General features: G+C 34.4%; 1 non-coding gene across 1 annotated transcript; it reads right to left on the bottom strand.

Moving 5' to 3' along the window:
• Window positions 1–13,458: 13,458 nt before the first annotated feature.
• Window positions 13,459–13,565, bottom strand: LOC127109209 (small nucleolar RNA R71). Its single transcript, XR_007796548.1, has one exon. It is a non-coding gene; the product is annotated as a small nucleolar RNA R71 (small nucleolar RNA).
• Between the last annotated feature and the right edge of the window lie 789 nt (window positions 13,566–14,354).

Raw genomic sequence — 14,354 nt, 5'->3', positions numbered from 1 at the left:
CAAATCAATTTTAGAACTTATAAATTTAAATAAAATACAGACCATAACCCAATTAATAATTTCTATGTAAAAACTAAAATCAACTTGATTTTGAGAAAATATATAAATTGAGATGGATACGAACAATTCCCCATGAAATTGTACGACGACATTGAACTATTGCTTTGAACCATAGAACAACAAATATGGAAAAATTTACAAACGATTTGATGAACACCACAACCAATACGAAGTACATGAACATTTGCTTTGAAAGCTAAAAATCGAACAGGAACACGAATACAAAATTGAGTGAAAGAGAAGAGTTGAAATAAGAAAAATATGAATTAAGATCACGTTGAAGTGAAACAAATAAGAATTTGGTTTGCCCCATTGAAAGAAGATTTATGATGAAAAGGAAGAAGAAAAAGAAGACAACGAAGAACAAATGGGTGAGATTTAGGGATTTAGGATTTTCAATTGCAAAATTTGATATGGGAGAAGGAAGAAGAAGAAGACAATGAAGAATAGATAGGTGAGATTTGAGGATTTAGGATTTTCATTTGCAGAATTAATTTTGTCAAATAAAATCCATTATTATAAATTATTATCAAATTTAAATTATAATAAAAGTTATTTTTAATTAGTAAATTATTATTAAGTTAATGAAGGACTGATATGCAATAGGTAAAAGTTTTAGATAAAAAGAGCTCATCATAGACTTCCTGCACTATAAGGTTGATGTGACATCAACTGATATTTTATTGACCAATTAAAGTATCGTCAAAGAAGTCATTTGTGTGACTTCACCATAGAAGCTCCCTATATTAAAATGACCTATAAATTTAACTCCTATTAACCAATAATTAAATTGATATTACTCCCTCCGTCTCACAATAAGTGTCTTATTTGAACTTTGGGTGGTTCTTAAGAAAATGATTAGATGTGTTGATTTTAATGATAAAATTTGTATCATTTACTAAAATAACCTTATTTGTTATAGTTAGTGGAGTTGTTGAAAATAGTGAAAGTAATAAATAGGGGTATAGTAGTGAAAAAATAATAAATATTGTATTGGTATTCTAAAGAGACATTTATTTTGAGACATACAAAAAGTTTAAATGAGATACTTTTTATGAGACCGAGTGAGTAAATACCATCCTTCTTGAAATATCTCATATATATATATATATATATATATATATATATATATATATATATATATATATATATATATATATATATATATATATATATATATATAATGTAATTTGTTTTTAACAAAGTGAAGTAAAACATAAAACACCATATATCAATTATGTTGACATTTCAACGTTAGGGGTGGACAACGGTCGGTTATGGGCGTTGACGAATCCAAAACCTTTCTCCAAACTAAACCACAGTTCTCTTCCGAAGACCTAATTTTGTCCGTCTATATATCATTTTTTTTGGATTACGGTTTTTTGAATAAGTTGGCTAGTTCGATTTACTACAAAGATTATCGTTTTCATCTTTTGGTTTTCTTAATTGCAGATCCGGCCTCCACATGAAGTTTTGGCATAAAACTTCTTGATGGTGCATTCAATTTGGTAGAGTGATGTTGGTGTAGTGAGAATGTGATATACAATGGAGGAACAAGCGTATTACATATTACATAGATCTAAGATGATGAACAACATACGTTGTTGTAGGAAAAGTCAAATGAGAAAGAAGAGTTCATTTGTCTCTTATTTTTAAAAAATAACAATGGAATAAAAAATTGATAAGAAGAAATATATTTTTCAAAGAGCTCAAATTCCATTTGATTTTATCTTGTTTGTGTGATGACGTGTAGAAGAAAGTGGAAAAACATAAGTGAAAAGTTCGACGAAAATGCATTTTTATAAATAAATTTTATTTTTTTGATACATATAACAATTAATGTATCTAATTCATATATGATCGATTAAAAAAAGTCAAATGAAAAATTAAGACTTTGACAGTTAATGCCACCAATATTTAGTTCAAGATCATATATGGACTAGTCCAAGGCTCCCTCTTACAATGCCACCAATATTTCATTTACTCTTAAAACAGATGTGAGGGTGGCAATAAACATATTGATCACTTGATGGTAAGGAATCACTTTGTTGTCAAATCTTCACATATTTCCATAAAATCAAATGATATTAACAATTTCAAAATAATATAGCTAAAGTGACAATTTTACACTACTTAGAAAAAGACAAGGAACATATCTACAGAAGAGTCAAAAGAGAGTTTTTATCAATTCATTTATGAGTGATTAGCCTAAACCAATTCCATATTTAGAAGCAAAAATACACTTCAAGAAAAGAGGATGCATGGTCTCACTGTTTTTATGACATGGATCAAATTGAGAAACCATGTATATACCTTTGTTGGTAAGTTTTTCATCAGTAGCTACTTTATTGTGAAAAATCTTCAAAATATAGTAGAGTTTAAATGAGGGATATATCTGTTTAAAATAAGAGTGTTCCAAGTAAACTTTAAAGTGGAATGTGAACTCCTCTTAGGTTCGAATTTTGAATCACAAGATTAATGAATAATAAAGAAATTAGAGTGTGGAGAGGGAGAGAGAAATTGAGAGGGAGAAATTAATTTAGGGTGGAAATATTTTTACTATTTTCATTAACCATAACAACGATACCTCTAATGTTTTAATATAAGTGATTGAGATACAAAAAAATAAGTCAAATAACAGAAAAATCAAAAGCTCGGCCGTAACTGGTTACACAAGAGTTGTAACCGGTTACAACAGCTAAATAATACAAAATAACAAACAGTGGTAACCGATTACTGCGAATGCGTAACCAGTCACACCAACTCCAGAAGCACTTTTTTTTCTCCAGTTTATTTGACTTATTTTGACACTTGTGACCGGCTACAACACCTGAATTACTCAAAAACTCTTAACACACCGCCTTAATTCAAGTGTTACAAGTCTTCCATGCCCATGCTCATCTTTAACCTTTTGAACACATTATTTGTGACTCCCTTGGCCAACAAATCAGCCACTTGATCTTCACTTCTACAATATCCCAATCTTAACTTTCCTTCACTAACAAGCTCCCCTAGTGAAATATCATCTCAATGTGCTTGCTCCTCCTATGTTCAATTGGGTTTTTAGAAAGATTAACCGCGTAAACGTTCTCAACCAGGATTGTAACAACATCACCTTCATTGATGCCTAGCTCCTTTAATAGATTCATTAGCCACATGACTTGGTGCATACATAACGAAGCGACAATGTACTCGACCTCACAAGACGAGAGTGTAACTACTAGTTCCTTCTTCGAACACCATGATATTGGTGTTTTATCGAACATAAAGATGTATCCAGCTGTACATTTTTGATCATCTTTATCTCCGCACCAATTGGAATGGGTAAAACCGAACAACTTGAATTTTATGCCCTTATCCGCTATAGGAAAGAGAAATCCATAGCCAATCGATCCTTTGATGTATCTTAGAATCCTCTTGACTGCTGCCAAGTGAGACACATTCGATCTCTCCATGAATCTACTAACAATACCGACACTAAACACCAAGCCTGGTCACATATTACACAAATAATGCAAGGATCCATTCAGCCTCATATACCTAGTTAGATCAACATCTTGCTCATCCTCACTCTTCGACAACTGCAACCTCAGTTCAGGCAGAGTAATGACAACATTACAATGGTCTATTTCAAACTTCTTCAATATCTCAAGCACATACCTTCTTTGGTGCATGAGCAGTCCCCTTTTGGACTTGCGGAACTCAATGCCTATGAAGTATGCCATGAGGCCAAGGTCGATCATCTCAAGTTCTTTCATAAGTTCACTCTTGAACTTAGAAACAAACTTTCTATTGGTGTCATCTGAAGCCGAACGGAATATACCCGAACACGTCGCACGATCGAACATACAACATAGTCGTCCACCGAACTTTGTTTATCCCAAAAGAGGGAAGGGAAAATATCGATAAAACCCAAGGGGAATAGAGAAACGGGTAAGGAAGTCGGTTATGCAATGGGAATGTATTAGTAACCCTCACATCCATGGTACTCAATGGGAACCGTTTTGAATGCTCTTGCTTGGATGAATGTTGCTATCTTCATGTACCTGTAAAATAGAAAATGGGTTAGGAAAAGAGTGCTCAAGGAGGATTGGGGCCATCATGCCTACGTATTCTCATAATGCAATGAGAAAGTCAGATCCTTGTAGTTCGTGGAAGCAGAGAGAGAAAGGGGGACATTAAAGAAAAATGCTCGCCAAGGATTCATCTCCTCGTGCCTACGTATCCTCATAGTGCAATGAGAAAGTCAGAGCTCTGTAGTTCAGAGGACTAGGACTGAGAAAATATATGATTGAGGTGGTGTTTGAACCAAAAGGAAAGCTTACCAAAGCACTGGGACTGACATGGTAAGGGAGGAAAAACATGAACTTGTCAAAGTACTAGGATTGACATGACAAGGTGCTTACCAAAACACTGAGACTGACATGGTAAATGAATGGTGTCAAAACCAAGAGAAGAGGTGTATAACCACTGAGAGTGCCAACCCAAAAAAGCAAGATAAAGGTATATAATCCATGAAGGTGTCAACCTGATTTGTGGTGTCAAAACCAAGGAAAGGGGTTAACCATAGAGGCGTGTACCAAGAGGAAAAGGGTTAACCATAAATATGTGTCCCAAAAGGAATGAGTTTAACCATAAAGGCGTGTCCCAAAAGGAAATGGGTTAACGATAAAGACATGTCCCCAAAGAAAGAGGGTTAACCATAAATGTGTGTCCCAAAAGGAAAAGGGGGTTAACCATAAAGGTGTGTACCAAAAGAAAGGGGGTTAACCATAAAGGTGTGTCCAAAAGGAAATGGGTTAAAAGTGTTTGAACCAGAAGAAGTTGAAAGGAGGAGCCACATGTGCTAGTTGCAGACTTGTTAGTGAATTGACTGGAATTACACTAAAGTCTATGAATATAGATGAATACTCTAAGCAACTGGGTCATTCGTCCAGTACCCATAATATTTATAATGAGGATAGGAATGCTCCCTCTCATCCCTTCTCTATTGCTTAAGTCTCATGACATAGAATCCTTGTCAATGTCTAACAAGTTGTTGAAACAGGTTCTCAGAGATGCTTGGTGGGGATGAGGCAGATGCTTGATGCTTGACTTGAGCTTAAGGTCTTGTACTTGTTGGGAAGATGGAGTTCTAAAGTAACAGATGCAAGTCCCATCAAGTGACCAAGAGACTTATGGTCACTTGACAAAGACAAAGGGAACATGTGCAAAATCAAGGGATCTAGTGGATCAAATAGAATTTGATCGAACTAAATCAGAGGGAATGAGATGGATAGAAAAATACCATGCATGATCATACAAAGACTAGCATATGATCTCATTATTTGGTAGCCCAAAAGAAAGTCATGTGGGTACAGGTGTAATGAGCCTAGTCTCATTGTTAGGTAGTTCAAAAGAAAGTCATGTGTGCGCTAATGTGTGCTAACATAAACAAATGAATGTGATAAGCAGAGGCATAAGGCAAATGAATCATAAACAAGAAGATAAGGCCATTAGTTCAACAGTTCAACAGTAGGACCAAGTTGTCTAGAGTAAAAAAATCCATATCTGATCAATTCTTCTTCCTTAACATATCTCTAATTTCTTTGAGAACCATGAATCAATCGATAGTCTCAAGATCATTATCTGAAGTTAAATATCGTGCCCATGATGCCATTACATGTGATCTACCATGGCTCATCCCCTTAATAAAAAATTTACAAGTTTAATGCATCAAACTCTCAATGTTTTATTGTCATAATGTGAGTGTTATCCACGTAATAGCTAACCTAATATTTCATGAGACGACCAAATATTTTAAAATCGATTGCGACCTTGTAATAGAAAACACCTTCAAATTACTTTCTATATCCTCAAAAGAATAAATAATTAATTTTTTTCATCAAGTTACTCCTATGCTATGTCAATCATTCAATATTCGATAAACACATACCTCCAACTTTGGGAGGCTATTACATGATAATATTGATGTCACTTAAAGTTAGTCAACTAGTTACTAGTTTGTTATTAGCTTTACCACATTAGTTAGAGTAATTTTAGTCCTCTACTTAACTACACTCTATGTTGGTGATTTTAGTATCACCCATGATTTTAGTAGTAATGAGATTTACTATAGGCCGATGCAATTATGCGTTAAAGCTTGGAAACAAGTTAGGAGTAGTGCGGAGTGCACGCTCGTAGAGCCAACGTGTAATTGACTGCAAGTAATTGAAAACGGGGTTCCAAGGGGCGTAGCCCCTGGCGGGGTGCGGGGCAGCGCCCCGCTGGGGTTCCAAGGGGCGAAGCCCCTGGCGGGGTGCGGGGCAGCGCCCTGCCGGGGTCCAAGGGGCAGAGCCCCTGGCAGCGCCCCGAAGAAAATTTTCTTTTGAACGTTTGAACCTTCCCAGCCGTTATTACCGTTTTTCTTGAAAAGGTATGACTTTTCGTTTTCAGTTTTCGTTCTCCTATAAAAGGGGGAAATCTGGCCTCGGTTTAGGGTTACACACAAAAACCATTCTACGTTCCAGAATCTTTCTTTTGCCAGAAACATTCTTTCTTCAAGAATTATCCCCACAAAGATTTCGTGAACCCAGGCATAAATAGGGTCGAAATACTTTGTTCGGAAAGTGAACGAACACGATTCTTCGAAGACTATCCAGGATTATCAATTAATTATCTAACACTCTATAAGCTAGTGTGATTCTTACAATCATTATATAAAGTAAACAATAATTTTCTTAAAGATGAATATAGCAAAATGAAAAGAAACAGAAACTTTATGTTAAAAATTTACCACAGAGGAAGAGGAATAATAGAAGGATAATCCCAATCTTTAAAGTCACGTTTCTTTGCAAAATTGGTGAAACTTGTCTTATATTTATAGTGCCAATAGCAAAAAAAAGTCTCATATCTATAGCATAAACAAATAATATAATCTCTTTGAAAAAAATAATACTCCAATAATAATTATAATAATAACATTTTTAAGGATAAGGAAAAGTTCAAACAACAATAGTATACATACATATACAAGAACCCCCCGTCTTAAAATAACTGAATTAATTGATAAATATACAAAAATTAAAAAAAAAATATAAATGAAAAAAAAACAATAGAAACGAAATACAAATAAAATACTAGAGGTACATTTATGACAAAATAGAAATGAAATAAACAATCTAAAAATATTTACTTAAACCGGATATTTTTTAACCATCTCATTCAAATACTTTCAAATTTCTTTTTAGTATATTCAATAAAAATTAAGGATTTTTTATTTTATTTTAATTGTTGGAGGAGTAGTATTTCTTTATTTTTGAATACTACTACTACTTATATATATTTAAACATAAAAGTCAAATAAATCCTTCACGTTTAAGTTTCTTGTAAGAGATGATTCATGGACTGTTTTGAGATTAATTTGACAATTCAAGCAGCAAAGACTTTAAATACATAGTTCCTTACCATGTATTAGAGGCAACAACATGTATGGTTTCGTTCTTGCAATTTAATTAGTCACACTCTTATTCGATTGTATTTAAGTATTTACTCAAATCAGATTGATAAATGATAAAATATTATATAATTTTTAATATAATGAATAAGAAATATGTATTCAAATTGTGTATACATTAGTGGCGGAACTAGGGGGGACGTGGGAAGGCCACGGCCACCCCTCAACTTTTTATATTTTTTTAATTCATATATATTAAATTATTAAAACATCCTTATTTTAAATTAAAATTATTTTTTATTTTTTATTTTTCATTAAAAGTTAGGTTAAAATACAGATAAGGTAAAAAACTCATACTTTTCCTTTCTTTCTCATATGAGTTTGCTATCGGCACCGAAATCGAAACATATTAAAGTGATCGGCATCTAACAGGTAAAAAACTTTATTCATTCTTCTTTTATAAAAAGTAACAAATTAAAGTGATTGCTTGATTTGTGTTTTTGAGATTTTTAGGGTTCTTCTTTCTTGATGTGTTAAAATAATCTATATGAGGTTTATTAAGCAAATTCATAACACTGTAATTTACAAATATAGTTATACACTATAATAAGGTTTATTTAATTATTGTTGCTGCTAATTTCTAATAGTGAAGTTACCGGTATTTGAAAACGGATTAAAGTTGATTAATTAAGTTTATTAATTTTTTTCTCTTTTAAACCATTCCATTCTCCTCTCATATTGCTAGCATCATCATACCCTTAGCCACGAATGTTAGAAACATCAAGGTTATGTCGAGAAAGTATATCACATATTGCTTCCTTAAGAGTTAACGATGTGGTGTCTTTAACATGTGCCACATCAAAAAATCTCTCTTGTATTAAACCAATTTTATCAACAAATCTTAATACAAGAGCCATTTGTTCCTTTTTTGACTCATCACGAGCTTCATCAACAACGATACAAAATTTGGAATCACCAATTTCCTCACGAATACTCTTTTTCACCTTACTAGAAAGAATTTGCAAGAGCTCTTTTTGAATTTGATGTGAAGTATACTTGCAATTTTGTGGAGCATTTTCCAACACAACTTTTGCAACTTCATCATTGTAGGATGCTAAAAGTTTCAATAACTCAAGAAAGTTACCTTGATTTCTTGATTTGCTACTTTCGTCGTGACCCCTAAAAGCACAAGCTTGTAGAGTTAACCAACGAACAGTGTCAATTGAAGTCTTGAGTCGTAACCGATTATTCATTCTTTGACTTGAGCTTTGCACTTGAATAACATTTCTAATATGACCATCTTGATTCAACAAGTTTTGACAAGCTTTCATTGCATTGTTGTGTGGTGAATAAGGATCCTTCCTTATGTGTTTAAGAAAGGAACAATGTTTTCCATTCCTAACTTTCTTCCAATTTCTAAAACCCATAGAAATAAAGACAAGTGATCAGGGACGTCCACTTAGTTTTTTGCTAAAAAGGTAACATGGTAAGAAATATGCAGCATCTTCAGATGGTGAATATTCTAACCATGATGAAAATATGCTAAACCAAGTATGTTGAAACCTTCTCGAATGATCCTCGTTACCGGACAAATGATAGTTTTCTAAATGAATTTGATATGGACCCCATTTTAGATAAGCTCTTCGTATTGCATCCACTTGATTTGGTGAATATTGCCAAATCGGAGGACGCTTTCCAGGATCGCGTTCCAAAGAATTTTCAAAACCATGATGCTCTTCAATTGTTGGATTCTCAAGGACTGTTTCAGATTCGGATGTCGGGATTATAATTTCTTCATCTCTCTCTTCTCTTTCAGTTTCACATGCTTTCCTTTTGAAAAAAGAATCAATTTTCCTATTATTCATCTTTACTCTTCCTATAATATCATATCAGATCCAAAAATCAATTTAGAGAACATAAAAATTAAAAGAGAAAATAATTAATAAACTTAATTAATCAACTTTAATCCGTTTTCAAATACAGGTAACTTCACTATTAGAAATTAGCAGCAACAATGATTAAATAAACCTTATTACAGTGTATAACTATATTTGTAAATTACAGTGTTATGAATTGGCTTAATAAACCTCATATAGATTATTTTAACACATCAAGAAAGGAGAACCCTAAAAATCTCAAAAACACAAATCAAGCAATCACTTTAATTTGTTACTTTTTATAAAAGAAGAATGAATAAAGTTTTTTACCTGTTAGATGTCGATCACTTTAATCTGTTCCGATTCTGGTGCCGGTAGAAAACCCTTATGAGAAAGAAAGGAAAGGTAGGAGCTTTTTATCTTATCTGTATTTTAACCTAACTTTGAATGAAAAAGAAAAAATAAAAATTAATTTTAATTTAAAATAAGGATGTTTTAGTAATTTAATATATATGAATTAAAAAAAAAAGTTGAGGGGTGGCCGTGACCTTCCCACGTCCCCCCCCAGTTCCGCCACTGGCTGGGGTGATGTACATCACCCCTGTAACCTTGGATTATACTTAAGATCCCTATGGAAGGAGAAATCTGAGATGGAAAATCCAGGTGTTCAATCTGAAATGCATCAATTCATGAAATTAAAGCCACCATTGACTTGCCTCTCACACGAGGACTTCAGAAAACCAAACAAACACAAGCAAATTACATCATATAAGGAGATTCGAATCAAAACAGTTGAGATGAAAACCTTTGAAGTGCAACTTTGATGAGCACGATCCAACCAAACTCTTGCTTGCAGCTTGTTCTTGAGGTATGTATGAGTGCAAGGCTAAGGAATAAGTGTTGAAGATCAACTGATTTTGTTGAAATTCAAACTTGAAAAGAGAAATGGAAATTCAAAATTCCTTTGGTGAGAGGTTGGGAATGGATTTCAGCAGAGCTTTAGGTGCCTTCAGGTTGATTATTGAATGAAGCAAGCATGCTTATTTATAGCTGAAATGCAAGGCAAGGTGAATGGAATCCGTGTGCATGAAGCTTTGGGTCCTCCATGCATGGGCCTGTACAGGCGCACGTGAGGCTCAAAAGATGATGGTTTTGCAAGCTGATAGCATAATGAAATGATTTGGACGTGCAACTTGAATGACATTTGCTTGTGTAAGAAGATTTCATGTGAAATGCATAAATGGTCACAAGTGTTCCTCTCTTCGAAAGTCATACATAGAAATTCCAAATATAGGCATGTGAATAATGGTTGGAAAGGTCTTGACATAAGGAACACAATCTATGTTGAACAAAAATCTATTTGGAATTCGGAAAATTGTGAAAACTGGCCATGAAGTTTGATGTACAAAACATGTCTTTGAAAAATTTGTCAAAAGTGACCAACTTCAAGCCCTTCTGTTTCAATGATGCAAACCTCAAATGGAAAAGCCTCCAACATAAAAGTTGTAGATATTTTCAATATTATCAATTTGGACTTAAATTTTGCATCATTTGGATTTTTGATGAGAAAGTTATGGGCACTTAAAGTTGGACTTTTTCAAGATTCAATGGCTTTGGTCAAAAGTGACCTATAATGTTTTGTATTATCACATGTGTTTATTTTAGGATTATTGATAACATGAAATAATATCACATTTTTGGACTCGATTTAATTAAATTATATTATAATTTGATTCGATTTATTTCATATTATTCGATATTACTCGGTATTTTCCTTCTATTTATTTCAGGTAACACTATTTGAAGCATACGTGAAAAAGGAAGAAAATGAGGTGCAAAAAGAGGATGAGAAGCATTCCACTAAAGCCCAGCCCAAAACTGCCAACTAGAAGCGCTGATGATGTGACGACCGTCACACAAGGTGTGACGAGCGTCACGCTCCCCTGCTAAGTGTTACGAGCGTAACACATGGTGTGGCGAACGTCACACCCCCATTCCTATATTTTGGGTTTGACGCGTAACAGAAGCACGTTCATCCTTTTTCTTCGCTTGACCAGTTGACGTGAGGAAACCTACTGAACGAACTTTGGAAGAAACGGTCACTTGATGGATTGGTATAAATAGGACCAATTATGGAACCCTACAGCTCTCTCTCAATTTTCCAGTTTTCGGCACCGTGCATTATTTTTACTGTTTTTTAATTTTCCAGCACTCTACTTTCCTAGCAAATTTTATTTCCTTTTCTTTTCCAGTCAATTTTCAAAGCATTCAATTAATTTTTCACACAATAGTTTCTACACCGGAAACTATTGTGTATCTTTTACTGGATCTAACCTTACGTTAGGTCATAGTATTTTATTCCTTCGTTTTTATTTTACTGTCTGATCGAAGATTGTGAAGAACAAATCCAACCGGTCTGTGGTGGAGTGTTCAAGCATCGAAGCTAGGAATAATCAAGATTTCTATTAATTTTACAGGTTCTTTAATTTTATTGTTTTAATTTATATATGCTCTGCACTGCTATTTATCTATACTGTTTGCCGGATATGGCCGTATTTAAGCATAATAATTGTTTAGGCCTGTTTAACATGTCCGACTAATTAATTTAGATATCGGTATGTAAAGTAAGCGGAATGAAGGAATCAAAACTAAGTTGGTTTAAATTTATTTAAAAATATAATCACTCTTTTTATGGTCTCAATTTACAGAGTTAACACCAAAGTTTTTGTACGAGAGTAAAAAGCATAAAAAAGTTAAAATCAATAGAACGACAGTTTGAGCTTTTAACTAGACAGTGTAAATTGGACATTAATTTTAAATCAGGGCGAAAGCAATTTTTAGAGTTAATTAAATTCTAATCATTTTCAAAAAGTATTTTTAAAGGTTAAATATGAGGACGAGAGTTAAGCATTTAAGTTTAATCATATAATCTAAGTCAACAGAGCGAGAGTTTGAGACGAGGGTGTTTAAACGGTTAGAATTTTAATAAAAAAGAGTTTCTATAGATTCTATTGTTTTCAAAAAGTGATTTTGGACTTAACTAAATAGTGAGAGCGCACGTTAATATAAAGTCATAGTCTATTCAACAGAGCGAGAGTTTGAGAAAAGACTTTTAATCAATAGTGTCTACTGAAAAGATTTATTTTAAAATTAAGAAACCAACGAAGATTTGATTCCCTAATTACGACGAACTACATATCGATATCCGCTTATTTGATATTTAATCTAGATCTTATTTTAGTTTTACTTTTCCCCCTAATCATCAAAGGATCATCCGCCTTAGCTTTACAAAGTAACCTTAGAAAAACGGTATATCGATTCATAAGTCCATGTGGGATCGATATCTTTTAAAACTACGCGATAAGACTGTGCACTTGCAGTTAATACCCCAATAGACTCATAAAGTCGCGATCAAGTTTTTGGCGCCGTTGCCGGGGACTTTTATTTAGTCGATATCGTAACTCTTCTGTTACGCTGTAGAGACTAAGGCATTTTTTTATTTTTTTATTTTTATTTTTTTTTCCTTGTCTTTCGTTGATTTGTATGCCACACACTCGCTCACAAGGCGAACCGTACTACTTACGAATCAACGACGTTGAACGATATCTCCGAGTCTTACGACGAATTCGAGAGTATCGTGCTGCAAACAATCTCCCTCCAATCGAAATTCCTGATCTCAAAAATCTTCTTCCTTCGCCGATACCCGAGATGGCAGAACCAGCTCGTGCTCTTCGAGATTACGCCGCTCCATCGCAAGATGAGCCGCATTCGAGTATTGCTCCACCCGCAATCGAAGCAAACAACTTCGAACTTAAACCTTCGCTGTTACAAGCAGTGCAACAGAATCAATTCTCTGGAAATCCTACCGAGGATCCAAACCTTCATTTATCTGTATTTGTCCAATATGCTGATACTGTTAAAGCCAATGGTGTCACTTCAGAGGCAATTCGACTTCGTCTTTTTCCTTTCTCGTTAAGAGATAAAGCTAGAAGATGGCTTCAGTCTCTTCCTTCCAACTCAGTAACCACATGGAATGAGTTGAAGAAAGTCTTTCTTGCCCGATATTTTCCTCCAAGCAAAACAGCTATGTTGAGAGCCCAGATAAATGGATTTAAGCAGAAAGATAACGAGTCTCTTTTCGAAGCATGGAAAAGATACAAAGACATGATGAGACTTTGTCCACACCATGGTTTAGAGGACTGGTTAGTAATTCATACCTTCTATAATGGTCTCTTGTACAACACAAGGTTAACAATAGACGCCGCCGCAGGTGGTGCGCTTATGGATAAACCTTATGCCGATGCTTATCAACTTATCGAAAGCATGGCCCAAAATCATTATCAGTGGGGAAGCGACCGAACAATGGTAGAAAAACCTCAAACGAAGAATGGCATGTACGAGATAAGTAGCCTTGATCATGTTAATGCAAAAGTGGATGCTCTTGCCCAGAAAATTGAAAGTTTAAATGTATCACCTCCAGCCACCGTGGTTGCTGTGACTCAAAATTGCGAGGTCTGTGGAATCCAAGGTCACACTCCTACAGATTGTCAACTCCTAACAGGAATCCAAGCAGAGCAAGTGAACTATGCTCAAGGAAATCCCTACTCGCATACCTATAACTCGAATTGGAAGAACCATCCTAATTTTTCATATAAGAGTAATAATGCTTTACACGCACCAGGTCAAGCTCCCAATCAAGCCCCAGCTATACCTCCTGGATATCAAAAGCCGACCCCATCTACACCAAACAATAACGTTCCTAGGAAATCCAACTTGGAAATCATGATGGAGAACTTCATAGCTTCTCAACAGCAAACCAATAAAGAGTTCTTAAACCAGAATGTACACACTAACGAACAGATTAAACAACTAGCAAGTAAAGTAGATGCCCTGGCTACCCATAACAAAATGCTAGAAACACAAATCTCACAAGTAGCTCAACAACAAGCGCCTACTGCTGCCCCAACTGGTACATTTCCTGG

The sequence above is a fragment of the Lathyrus oleraceus genome, chromosome 7 (genome assembly GCF_024323335.1).
Source record: "Lathyrus oleraceus cultivar Zhongwan6 chromosome 7, CAAS_Psat_ZW6_1.0, whole genome shotgun sequence".
In the NCBI taxonomy this organism is placed as follows: Eukaryota; Viridiplantae; Streptophyta; class Magnoliopsida; order Fabales; family Fabaceae; genus Lathyrus; species Lathyrus oleraceus.
This window is presented reverse-complemented; position numbering and strand designations above follow the sequence as displayed.